Source organism: Pongo abelii, chromosome 4, assembly GCF_028885655.2.
Source record: "Pongo abelii isolate AG06213 chromosome 4, NHGRI_mPonAbe1-v2.0_pri, whole genome shotgun sequence".
In the NCBI taxonomy this organism is placed as follows: Eukaryota; Metazoa; Chordata; class Mammalia; order Primates; family Hominidae; genus Pongo; species Pongo abelii.
In genome coordinates, this window is record NC_071989.2 from 99,461,366 (window position 1) to 99,475,489 (window position 14,124).

The 14,124-nt window shown below is 36.7% G+C and overlaps 1 long non-coding RNA gene across 1 annotated transcript in view; it reads left to right on the top strand.

Annotated features, from left to right (window-relative positions):
- Positions 1–9,909, top strand: part of LOC134761411 (uncharacterized) — a 45,961-nt gene extending 36,052 nt beyond the window's left edge. The window contains exons 3-5 of the long non-coding RNA XR_010139995.1: positions 3,819–3,856; positions 4,135–4,198; positions 7,879–9,909. This is a non-coding gene — a long non-coding RNA (uncharacterized LOC134761411). The remainder of the gene's footprint in view (positions 1–3,818; positions 3,857–4,134; positions 4,199–7,878) is intronic.
- Positions 9,910–14,124: the final 4,215 nt, after the last annotated feature.

Genomic DNA, 14,124 nt, shown 5'->3' on the forward strand with positions numbered 1-14,124 from the left:
AATGGAAAAAACAAAACTAATACACTTGGCTGGGATTTCTAGAAAAGATTATTTTTACTCTGGTTCAAATGGTTGTGTAATCTGAAAAAGTTACTTATTTGCAACTAATTTTTTTTCCTATAATGAGGTGACTGAAAGAGGAAGTAGTGGCATACATTTCTGAAATGACAGAATTTTTTTTGTAAGTAGCCAATGAATTTCTCTACCAGCCTTCCTCTTATCCTCTTACTCTATTTGAAAACCATGGCTTAAATAATACATGGTATTTCCACTGGCTTTATATAATTTTTTTCTGTTTTATATTTGTATCTTAATAAAAAATGGATCTCAAATGGTTGTTTGGTGGTGCTAGTTGGAGAATTCAGCTATTATTTGATATTAGTCTTAAGACATTTTCTTGTCGATTTGTAGAGGGAAATTTCCATTTAAGGGCACATTCTCAGAAGGGATAAAACATGGAGTAGCGGTGAAAGGAGAAAATTGCCTGACCAGCTAGACTGGCTTATTTAATCTAATGGCAATAAATAACGCAATCTATTTTTAAAAAAGAAATTTTAAGGACCACTCTCCAAATTTGAAGAGACTTAGGAAAATGATATTTTTAGCAGTTTAGAAAAATGATGATTTTTTTCAATATAATCTATTTAATATCTTGCCAACTTTTCATTTGAAAAGTCATATTTTTAATTTAGTGAATTTGAGAGTTGGTTTTCTCAAAACCTATATAAATTGCTTTATGAATGTGAAAGAAAAAATAGATAAACTAAGACTGTTGAACTTTAGGGAAGAAGATTAATTATTTTTCACTTTCAATTTAAGAGAAACAGCTCATTTGTTGCTTTGTTTTGCTTCTAGAATGTAATTTATCTTGTGCCAAAGAGAGGCAAGAATGAATCCAAATTAGACAATGAATGTAGAAAACATGTTTTTTTTACTCAAATACCACTAAAATGATGGCATGAATAAAAAAAATTAAGAAACATATAAGGCAATAGAAAATAGTCAAGGTTGAGAGTACAGAAAATAGCATGTAATAAAGATCAACATAATATTTTAAACTATATGTAAAATGGACAAGTGGCAACTCACTAAGACTAGAAAAATCTGAATTGTAGTTCTGATTTCATGCTGAGGATCAATCAACAAATAATTTGATTTATTCCAAGGATTTGGGGATTGGCAGCAGCTGCATTTGGGATATGATGGTGATGGGCAAAAGCAGGAAGAATATTGGAAGTTGGTAACACAAAGCAATTAAGCCACTTACTCTACCTGCACTCCAAACCACCAGCAGGAGACTCCCTCCTCAACTCCAGCAGAGGTCTGGATGTTTATTTTTCTGGGAGGACAAACTAGAAGGACTCTGGGTTCAGGAACAATGGGCACGTTTGAACATGGTGGATCTGTACTCAACTCCTAGGTTTATATCTCCTAGAGTATAGACTGGAAGGTTCCTCAGGGGAAACTGGAAGAACCAAGAGGAGAGCCATTTAGATATAGTTCTCTCTTCAGTAATCCTGCACACTGAGGCTCTTCAGCTGATAAGCCCCTTCCCACCTAGAGTCATTTCCTTGATGACTAGCTAGTAGGCCTATGAAAAATTGCTCAACTTCATTAGTCCTGAAGGAAATGAAATTTAAAGCCACAGTGGTATATCACTACACGCTTGCCAGAATATGAAAATGAAAGCATCAAGGAGGAGAAACGGAGGCACAGAACTCTCACATATTGCTGGTAGGTGTACAAATTGGTACAATTGCTTTGGAAAACTGATAGTACTCCTATACCTAAATGCCCTATTGTGTCCGGAATTGGTGGGTTCTTGGTCTCACTGCCTTCAAGAATGAAGCCGCGGATCCTCGCGGTGAGTGTTACAGCTCTTAAGGTGGCGTGTCTGCAGTTTGTTCCTTCTGATGTTCGGATGTGTTTGGAGTTTCTTCCTTCTGGTGTGTTCGTAGTCTCGCTGGCTCAGGAGTGAAGCCGCAGACCTTTGCGGTGAGTGTTACAGCTCTTAAGGCAGCGCGTCTAGAGTTGTTCCTTCCTCCTGGTGGGTTCGTGGCCTTGCTGGGTTCAGGAATGAAGCTGCAGATCTTCGCGGTGAGTGTTACAGCTCACAAAAGCAGCGTGGACCCAAAGAGTGAGCAGTAGCAAGATTTATTGCAAAGAGCAAAAGAACAAAGCTTCCACAATGCAGAAAGGGACCCAAGCCGGTTGCCACTGCTAGCTCGGGCAGCCTGCTTTTATTCTCTTATCTGGCCCCACCCACATCCTGCTGATTGGTAGAGCCGAGTGGCCTGTTTTGACAGGGTGCTGATTGGTGCAGTTTACAATCCCTGAGCTAGATACAAAGGTTCTCCATGTCCCCATCAGATTAGTTAGATAGGGAGTTTCCACACCCAGGTTCTCCAAGGCCCCACCAGAGCAGCTAGATACAGAGTGTCGATTGGTGCACTCACAAACCTTGAGCTAAACACAGGGTGCTGATTGGTGTATTTACAATCCCTGAGCTAGACATAAAGGTTCTCCATGTCCTCACCAGACTCAGGAGCCCAGCTGGCTTCACCTAGTGGATCCCGCACCGGGGCTGCAGGTGGAGCTGCCTGCCAGTCCCGCGCCGTGCGCTCACACTCCTCAGCCCCTGGGTGTTCCATGGGACTGGGTGCCATGGAGCAGGGGGCGGCGCTCGTCGGGGAAACTTGGGCTGCACAGGAACCCACGGAGGCGGGGGAAGGCTCAGGCATGGCGGGCTGTGGTCCCGAGGCCTGCCCCGTGAGAAATCGAGAGCAGCGCCGGTAGGCTGGCACTGCTGGGGGACCCCGTATACCCTCCACAGCCGCTGGCCCGGGTGCTAAGTCCCTCATTGCCCGGCCGGCAGGGCCTGCCGGCTGCTCCAAGTGCGGGGCCCGCCAAGCTCACGCCCACCCGGAACTCCAGCTGGCCCGCAAGCGCCACACACAACCCCGGTTCCCGCTCGCGCCTCTCCCTCCACACCTCCCTGCAAGCTGAGGGAGTGGGCGCCGGCCTTGGCCAGCCCAGAAAGCAGCTCCCACAGTGCAGTGGTGGGCTGAAGAGCTCCTCAGGTGCCACCAAAATGGTAGCCCAGGCAGAGGAGGCACCGAGAGCGAGCGAGGGCTGTGAGGACTGCCAGCACGGTGTCACCTCTCACTATGATCCACTCTGGATGAAAAGGCAGTGAAAATGAGGGCATATATTCACCAAAAGACATATACAGTAAAGTTTATAGCAGTTTGATTCATAATAGCCCAAGAAATAACCTAAATGCCCAATAACAGTTCAATGGATGAAGAGGGCTATATTCATATAATCAAATTGCTACACTATTATAAAGAAAACCATTCTGTTATTTGCAATATTAATGATGAATCTCACAGATATATGGCTGAATGAAAAAAGTCAGGCACAGAAAAGTACGTAATACATGATTCTATTTGTATGCTGTTCAAAAACAGGCATAATTAATCTTTGATGATAGAGGTCAAATTATCGGTTACCTATGAAGATGTTGACTGAGAGAAGGCAGCAGGAAGTCTTTGAGGTGTTGGAAATATTTTTTATCTTGATTTGGGTTATGGTACACAGTGTTTACATATGCAAACATTTATCAAGATATATAATTAAGTTGTATGCAGTTCACCGCTTATAAACTGAGTCTCCATAATAAGAAAAAGAGAGAAAATAAAAAGTAAATTAGAGTATCCTTCCAGGAAATTGTTACAGTTCTCGAGGCTGTTAACCAAGATTCTGGCTGTCCCTCTTTCAGGGACCTAGTGTGACTGCACCTCCTCTCTTTTTTGCAGATCAGCATGGGCCTGTGACTTTCTGTGACTGATAAAATGTGAGTAAAAGTGATGTGAGTTCTTTCTGGGTGGAAGTTTTGAATAGCCAGAGTGTGGCTTGCCATGTTGCCTTTCCCCTACTTCAGTCCTGAGATCCTTTGGAGGGTGGAGACTCAGTTTCCCTAGCCTCTGAGTAAGAATGATGTGGAGCTGAGTACTTAGCTAGTCTCTTAGACTCACAGTATCAGTGAGAAATAAACATCTGCTGTATTAAACTACTGATATTTGGGATGGTTTTCTACTGCAACACAATACAATTCATTTTGATCGATTCTAGAGTCCAGCTTCCAAAAGGAGAGAAAGAAGATAAAAAGGAGTGAGAAAAATGTCAAAGAAATAAGGTAAAAACATTTCCCAGAAAGGAGTGGAGGAGGGGGAGGACTTTAATTTCGAGATTGAAAGACCCTCCCAGTGCTGAGTATAAGGAATGTACGGAACAAAACCCACATAACACATGTTATTGTGTCACTGTAGAATACTGAAGTTAAGAGATTGTACTAAAAGCCCATTGACAGGGGTACAAACGGATCACAAACAAAGAATTAAGAATCAGAACAGACTTGGACTTCCCGCCATAAACTCTGGAAGCTAGAAGACAATGAAATACCTTTTAAAATTCTACAAAACATGTACAATCTGGTTTTAAATCCCAGCCAATCTTTCAATCAGATGTGAGTGTGAAAATAAAGACATTTTAAAAGAGACAATGCTTCAAGAAATATATCTCTAGCTTACCTTTTCTCCCAAAGCTTTTTCAATATATGCTGCACTAAAATAATCTAGAAAGGTGATATAGTATGGTACGGTATCTCACAATATTGCCCACTCTCATTTCTTAGCAACAGAATAACTGAAATAAAGACAAATTTCCTATCATGCCTTCCTTGAAGGTAGGCATGGCCATTTGAATAAGTTCCACTTATGGAATTTAAGTGGAGGTAGTGAGTTTGACTTGCTTTTCTTCTTTCTTTTCTGTAGTGTACACATAATGGCTGAAGCTCCGTCAGCCATCTTGTATCACAACCTAGTGTCCCAGGAAATAAAAAGCAAGCATGGCAAAGCAATGCAATCTGAGGGTCCTTATTTCCTAACAACATAGTTTCCATTCCACTGCAGGACCATTCTTTTGTCCATGATAAGTAGACTCCTATTTCATTTAATCCCTTGTGTTGTTTTTCTGTTTTTCAGAGATGAGGGAAATTCTAACTCAAAGAAAGGGATTCTGTGAAAGGGAATTGAACACAGGAGAATGGCAGGGGAAATCCCCAGGAATGATAACAAAGGGAAATCTTAAGTTTTGAAGCAACAGTGTTCCAAAAGGGCTATATCTTATTTTTCTTATTACAGAAAGTCAATATATAATATCCAAAATTTAAAAATTGAGATTTAATAATATAAACTTGTTATTTGGGAATATAAGCTAAATATCGGGGGAAATATTGAAGAGAACCAAAATGAGTTTCCTCTGGGGAATGACAAACAAGAGTGAAAAGGGGTGAGAATGGGTGGCATAGGAAAGTGCTGTTTTCTATTATGAGCCTTGGTGAATTATTAGATCCATTAAACTCTGTAAATGTCTTTATTATTTGCTGTTTTTGCTGTATTTGTAGTGATAAATGATATAAATAACTTTTTAAAAGAAACTGAATATTGGTAACCACGATTTGCATTTTCAACTGCATGTGAACCAGAATGGTAAGGAAATTCTATTATTTGTGCTAGTTGACTTACTGGAAGGTGGTTTAAAGAAATGGCATTCTTAAACTGAGAGACAAAGGTCAAAGACAAGCAATGCCTTCGCTGTTAAAACGTATATCATGAAGCACAAATCCTTAATGGCATACAGTGGCAGTCCATGGGGAGTGAGGAGCAGTGCCTTTGGTTTGTATCTGTGACTTATTGCTATGACATGACACTATTACATTTTGGTTTTTAGCATTTTTAAACAGGAAGTAATAGTTATGAGAGATGAAGAACTCGGAATTAAGTACTGTAGTTATACACAGAAGGGTAATTTGGTTTTGATGTATTGGCCTGGGCCTGTTAACTAATAATACCAAATTTTAAGTAGCATCTCACCAGTATGAAAAAAAGGTTGCATCATTATTAATGTCTAAACTATAGTGTGTTTCACACAGGATTACGGTAAAGGTCAGGCCATGTTTCTCTGAATTAAAAGCTATTCTGAGCTATCGCATTCCTAATCAACTCAGACCTAAAGGTGCATAGCTCAGTTATAATGAGGCACAATAAATTTAAATAAACTGCAAGATACTGTATAGTGATTTATATGTGCACTGTGGTATCCTTTTAACTCATTAGCAAGGAATGATACTATGTGTTTGCAACTGTTTTTTTGCTGTATAACTATTTTTTAATCACAATATTTCTTAGGAAAAGTACCTTATGCTCCCATTTTCTTTCTGTATGTGTAAAGTAAAAGGCAAAGGGTGCTCCTGGCATGTACTCAAACATGAGTCACAGCAGAAAGAAACTGTCAAATATCCATCCAAATAAATTTCATAAATTAACAATTTGTAACTGGGCTCACGTGTTTATGGTTTCACGGTATAGAATTGCCATGGGACTTGGGAAAAGAAATTGAAGGTTATGTGCAGGTTTCTGAATTACACTTCAGATTTATCCTTGTGGAGGAATTTTAAAAAATCTATTGAACACACTTGGGCATGTATTAAGAAACAAAAAGAAAACACCAAAATTTAGCTAGAAAATATTCTGATTAACAAATGAAAGGAGTTTTATTTGCCATCTTTCATTCTCTTATGTTCACCCAATAATTTTTGTAAATAACATATCACTATAGTTTGCTCATATGGTGAATTTACACAAAGCACAGAGATTTAATTTCATTTAGTAAAACTCTTAAAAAATTTCTAGCTTGGGAACATTTCATGTATGCATGATCAAACATTAATTTAGAAAGGGAGTAATGTAATAGAATTGGTCAAATTCATTTTATGGATGACTCAAATAACATTCACTTTTTGTGGTGATCAGAGGAGACTGTCTTAACATCCTGAGACCTGTGCCTTCTAATGCTTAAGAAATGTATCCAGGTGTTACATTTGTCTTAGGTCCCACTCTTCATACTTGAAATGGTCTCACTATTGCTGGAATTGAGTTTCTTTTAAGCAGAGCTTTGTATTGAAGCTGGATTTCTTTCCTGGGGCCCAGAAAGAAATTTCTTCCTCCAAAGCCCTGACCTGTGGATTTCCTCTGCCATTCTCTTTTGTTCAATCCCCTTTCATTGCTTTTGAGTTTTGTTATCAATTACATATGCTTCCCATTTTTTTTTTTTTTGGTTAATGAGTTTTTACCTGATATAAACTTGGTCTTGTACTTATTAATTCTATAATAGTGTGACAGATGCTGCTAAATATTCCCCAATATTTACTTTTCTCTTCCTCCTTTTAGCAATGGAATGGAAGTTTTATCTAGCTAAGTGACCATTCAACTACTAACTAATTTCTCAGCCTCCTTTGATGTTAGGTTTTATGGACCGAATTGTGTTCCCACAAAATGCACATATTGAAGTCCTGATCCCCATTCCCTTAGAATATGACTGTATTTGGAGATAGGGTCTTTAAAGAGGTAATTAAGATTAAATGCGGTCATTAGCATGGGTCCTAATCCAATATAACTGGTGTCCTTATAAGGATACTAGGACACAGACACACACAGAGGAAAGACCATGTGAAGATGAAGGAAGAAGACAGACATCTATAGGCCAAGGAGAGAGGCTTCAGAAAAAAAAAACCCTGCAAATACTTTGATATCAAACGTCTAGCTTCTAGAATTGTGAGAAAATAAATTTCTATTATTGAAGTCACCCAGTCTGTGGTACTTTGCTGTGGAACTCTACAAACTGGTATACTAGGTGTGGCCATGACATTGAGTTTGCATTAATGAGGTATAAGCAGAAGTGATGTGTGTCATCACTAGGTCATTTTCTTAAAAATTAAGTCAGAATATGCTAGGTTGTCTCTTTACTTTCTTACAGGCTGGAACACAGATGTTGTGGGGGCTCAGCTTTGAGTTTTCAAATAAGGACAACACGTGGGGCAACAGGATGGAAGAAACCTGGGTCCCTGAATGACTTCATGGAGAAGAGCCATTCAGCTAGCCAGGACTACTTATATCTGAATTATTATGTAGGAGGTACGCAAACTTTTATCTTACTTAAGCTACTGAATTTTTTTGTGGGGGTGAAGGAGGGTCTTTGTTACTATAGCTTAATCTTTCCCCTAACAACAACAAAAAAACATTTTATAGAGTATCAGACAAAGGACTCCCACTCTATTTGTACTTTAATTTTTCATTTATATTCTACACATAATATAATACAGTTATACATCATAAACTATAAACATTTATAATTTAAATATGTAAAAGTGATAATATCTATATACTTTTTGATTGCATATTACATTGTGACACAACTGCCATTTTTATTACAATTCCATTTCCATTACAGATGTAGCAGTAATATGTTTAAAGTATGCTTCTGTCTTTCCTTTTATTAGTCATTATCAACAGGTCTTTATGATCTATAAATAAACTCAATTTCATCCTTCCCGAAGATCATCTGACCAAAGGTATCACCTAATCATCCTTGTAAATAAAAAAGATGGCATCAACCCACAGTCTGGCCCCATACACCTGGTCGCCATTCAAGACCTTGTCTAAGGGCTTTCTGATTACGTTTTGTTATTATTGTTACTTGTTAACATTTTACTAAACTATGAGGCTGGAACATATGGAATTATTTTTCACAGGCTTATTGATTTTCCACCTGTTTATTTATGATCACATGAAGTGATTTTTTTACATTCACTGATGATCATTGGATGTGAGTTTGGTGGACATCATACCCACCCTTCCATCTCCTACTTGTTTCTAGGCATTTCAGATGACTTCTACATTTTAGAGCATCAGTGTACAACGTTCTTTCTAAAATTGTTTTTGTTGTCAGAAAGTCCAGCTTTCTTTCTAATGTAACTTTATATAATCTTGCTGCTCTTTTTTGGTAATCTGTTATGTGTTGAATGAGTGTGTTATAATGCTCAAAACCTAATGTTTGCAGCAAATAGAAAGATAATGCCCCCTAAGTGAAATGGTGCATCAAATGGCACTAGTAGCCATTTGGAACTTCTTTCCATTTTGACTTATATAAGATAACTTGTAAGCAGAGCAACTTCACAGACATGTTCAACTAGAGAACTGTTGGGAACTAAAAGATGGGCATTTTCTTGCTATCTCCCAAGAAAAGGATAAGTTTAGCTTGACTGAATGGTGGTAATTCCATCTACCCACTCTTGCATTAAGTGATTAACCCACTGGAAGTCTGTGATCTGCTTTGAAGTCCCTAGCTTCAAAAGACTCCCCACATGAGGCCTATTAATATAAACTTGAGTTCCTCTAAATAGTGAAAAAAAAATCTTCTGTATTTTACTCTTAATTTTCTTTTTCAGTTGATGAAATGTCTTTGAGCATCAATAGGATTTTGAGATTATCATAATTTGTTCTCAGATGCACTACTGGGAGGGTAAAGCTCAATGGTCCTGGCACACAGTGTTCTATTTCATGTAAATCAGGCAGGAAAGTGACTCTACATTACTCTTTGGGTTTTGTTGAAGCATTTACTCTGTCTTGCCATCAGGTCATTGTTTTATTCTAAAGAACAATAAATTGAGATTGTGAGAGCATTTTGACATGCCAAAATAAACATTTATTCTTTGAATTTTTGAAAAAGAAATGCAAATTATTACATTTTATTGACTTTCTAGACCCTGGAGAGTGTACTCTATTTGGTAATTTGAGATTTCATTAAGTAACCGGGCATAGTTCTCAGTGGAGAAGGGCAAATAAAATATTTAGATTGAGTGGTCACTTTAACAAAGTAAGTTTCTTCCTCTCCATTAACTTTTGTTGAAAATAATCCATTTCAAATGAGAACTGAAATTATCCTAGTCCTAAAACATCTCACAATTGGCTGCCATGCCAAAAAAAAAAAAAAAAAAAGAAAAGAAAATTAACACAGTAAGATAAGGGAAAAAATGAGGCCTAAATACAAAAATTTAAGCCCAAAAGACAACACATATGTATTTAAGGTATTAATTACCATCTATATATATTATGTGCTGAGCATTATAATAAATGGAATAAAATGGTGTGAAAGATTTAGATTTTACAGAATTCATAAGCTAAGGGCATGTTAAAATAATGACTTAGATATGTTGTGATTAGAAGTTTTCAAAGTCTGGCTAGAGTCCTAAAATATTTGGAAGGTATATTCATTCATTTATTCAGCAAATATTTATTGAGAAAGTACTACATTTTGACCGAGTTGGCCTTAAGTTTCCTCTCCGTTTCACTTAACTTTAGAGAGGTTTCTTCCTGACTATAGATTCCTAAACATCTTTTTCCTGGAGCATGTACTTTAGGGAATTTGCAATTGTAAATTTTTTCTCTTTGATATATAAATCCTCTCCTAACTCCTTGCCAGTTTTACAATCGAGGAATGTCTTTCTCAAGGACCTGGAAGCCATCCCTTTGAAATGTAATTATCAGGAAAGAGCACCCTATCTCTCCGTCTCTGTAGGACTCAAGGAGCCTTACTTAAATAAATGCCAATTAGCAAATATGGATGGCTTAATCACACTGGTCAGTCTCCTCCCTAACATCTGCCAATATTTTTCCATTAGCTCACTCTGCTGCTTAAAGTCTCTCCCATCTTTGGTTTCAGGGTCTCAGCAGAGGTGAGTTCAGTCTCTCTTCCCTATTGTGATAGTCTTGATTAAATTTTTCTTTACGTATTTAACTTGTCCAGTGGAATTTTTCTTTAACAATTCCAAATGCTGTTTCATTGGGGAATATATGACATGATTGGGATGGGTATTTCCTTGCCCTCAAAGAGCTTAAAACTATTAAGTTTATAAACATTTATTGATTGTAAAGGCAACTTCAAATCTATATCATAGATCCATGTAATTCATGTATTAGGCCATTTTCACATTGCTGTAAAAAATACCTGAGACTGGGTAATTTATAAGAAAAGAGGTTTAATTTGCTTACAGCTCTGCAGGCTGTACAGGACATCTGCTTCTGAGGAGGCCACAAGAAGCTTCCAATCATGGTGGAAGGCAAAAGCACATCACATGGCAGAAGTGGGAAGAGGGGGAGGTGTCACACACTTTTAAATCACCAGATCTTATGAGAACTTACTATCACAAGGAAAGTACCATGACGATGGTACTAAGCCATTCATGAGTAATCCACCCCCATCTTCCAATCACTTCCTACCAGGTTCCACCTCCAACATTGGTAATTAAAATTCATATCTACAAACTTGGCCAATTGAGAGGTCCTCTAGACTGATGATGCTTATCTGAAAGCTTCTGGATCAGAGCTCATCTCAATTTCTACCCAAAGTCATGCTTACATGCATGCTGAATAATGGTGTGATTTGAAGGGCAGTAGCATGATATTTTACTTAGAAATATCTTTTCTGTCAGGGTTGCTAGATGTTTGAAATACCTTATGTAGACATACGTTACTTTGTTTTGACAATTACCTTTTTCTCACTTTCTTTTCAAATATGATAAATAAACTGCTAACATCTCAGTATGAAGTAATACATCATATAGTCCTCCTCTGTGACGTGAAGAAGGCAGTCTCATAACTTTGGGAAGCTAATCTAGAGAGGAGCAGAGGGAATGAAGGAGAATGTTGAGAGTACAGTTCTTGGATAATTTTTGCAGAGCTAGTAAGTGTTGTCAGGGTGGGTTATATTAAATAATTCACATAAAATGAATACTCATAGAAATCAAACACATAAACATTACTTGGGAAAATAGAGAATGATCATGGTTAAAAAAATGGCTGAGTGATTTGGGGTCAGAACTAAAGCTTCCAAAAGTGAATAACTAAATGTACTATTTATCTTGATTTTTTCCTTAGGTATATCTAGTTCTTAATATCTATCAAGGCAAACATGTTTTGACACACCTAAAATAGCTACTAGGTATTTTCCTTTGTATTTCTCTCCTCGTTCTCACTTACCCTCTGTCCAACTTCTTTTCCAAAGGTGAAATATTTTTAAAGTAATGTAAATGTGTGGTCTGAAGAAATTCCGTCTGATGGAAAAATAAGCCTAAAAAGGGACTTTGCATGTGTTATTATGTGGATCTGGTGTGCTCTGCTCATAGACCTACCTATGATTGCCTTCTTGTTCATGGCTTAATACATATCATCTCTTTTTGAAACCTTCCCTGACCACCAAAAATAAAGTAGCCCCGCCTCATACCCTGCCGCTATCACAGATAGATTCTGCCCCATGACTCTATTTTATATTTGTCATAGTGTTTATTACTACCTGGAATTATTATTTCTTTAATTTATTTACTTATTTATTAACTGTTTTCTCCCATTAGGAAATAAGCTCCATGCAATAATGAATATTGTCTACATTGTTCAGTGTTATTTCTGCAGAGCCTAAATTATGACTGATGCATGGTGCACTCTCTAATGAAGAAAACTTCATATTACATTTTTTTTTACCTAAATATATTAACTCATCTCTTCCTCCTTTTGCCATGAATTAATTTTACTGTTATTTACTTTCCATATATTATATTTACAACAAAAATTACTCTTCGTCCTTTTCCAATTAAATCCTTTAAATTCTAGTTGAGAAATGAATGTTTGTTCACAATTGCATTTATTTTCTATTTTGTATTTATGTCCTAGACTATTGGGAAAATATATGAAAACTAGAATGTGTCTTATTATGAACAATCTATTTCAAACACATGAAGGTTATACAAGGAAGAGGGCTTTATCAAAACTTAATTTGTAGGATGAAAGGAGTTGACAAGTTCCATCACCAGCTCATACATGCAATATACAAAGATTAGGCCCCATGAGAAGCCCTTCAAAGACATACTTTCTGGTTTTGTTTACTACAATCACAAGTATTCTCTTTGCTTTGTTCTGGAGGTTGCTTAATATATCATTTGGTTCTACATGTTTCTTTCTCCTGATTTTTTTTTTATACTGTCAGATTCTGCCATGTCCATTCAAATCTAAAATTGTCTGAAACTATCTAAGTCACAACAAATCTGCTGTGTGAATAAAATCTTTATGGAGAGCTGTGAGGTTTCCAAGGCACATGCATAATAGAAATTCAATATCACTTCATTTGAGTTCAGGCAGAACTACCAATAGCTGCATTTCACAGAGACCCACAAATTGTGCTATGAAAAGAATGATTACGACAGAATGCCAAGCCTGTGTATGGGGGCCTGGTAAATGTATTCCATGGTCAGTGTGTGGATCACCTCAGGGTGGTGCTGATAGGAGAGAGGGGTGCTCTCAAGTTCAAAATTGTATTAGGAGCATCTAATAGTAATCAATTTTGATTTTTAATAGCACATTCCTTTTAGTATAAAAACTAAATTCAAGTAGGAAAAATGGCAATCTGCACAAGCTGCTTTAAAACGGAGAATTTGGCATTAGGCTATTTAACTTTAGTGCCAACAAAGCAGTTAGCCAAAAAAAAAAAAAAAAAAAAAAAAGCTGTATTATGAGTACAAAATTTATTTTTTTTATGCTTAAAGAGTTAATAAGAAGTAATTCTCTTTAGGACAAAAATTAAAGTTAAAGAATTTCTATGTGTTCCTGAGTAAGACAGGAAGAGAGAGAAGAGAATTCAAATCGAATTAGAGTAAATATTAGCAGGGAAGAAGTTAAAGATAATTAAAATTATTTTAGGGACTATTTTAGACCAGCATATGATTAACTTTACCTATGTGGATTCTAACCTCTAAGGATATGAATAATATAAAATTAAATATACTGAATTATGTTTCTATCAATATTTTTCATTTTGGGGCTAATTTTTTTCAACTAACTTTTTACCTAATACCTATATTTAAACATACTTTCACATCAAAAACTCTAAATTTAATATTTTAGTATACAACTTATTTGTGAAAAAATAATTGTCTAATAATACTCATTAGTTGGTTCATGCATTATTTTCTAAAGAGTTAACTGAACAACTAAAATATGCCCCATGCAATTTATAATTCTTAAAATCAAATTAAAGCTCGAGTTAGGTCATTATTACAATTAATCTTAATTTAGCATGAAAATGTGTGTCTGTGTAATGCTCTATTTTGATAGCTAGAGCATCTTTAGATGACTTAGGCACAATTAATATTTCTTTATAACTTCTAAAAGAAAA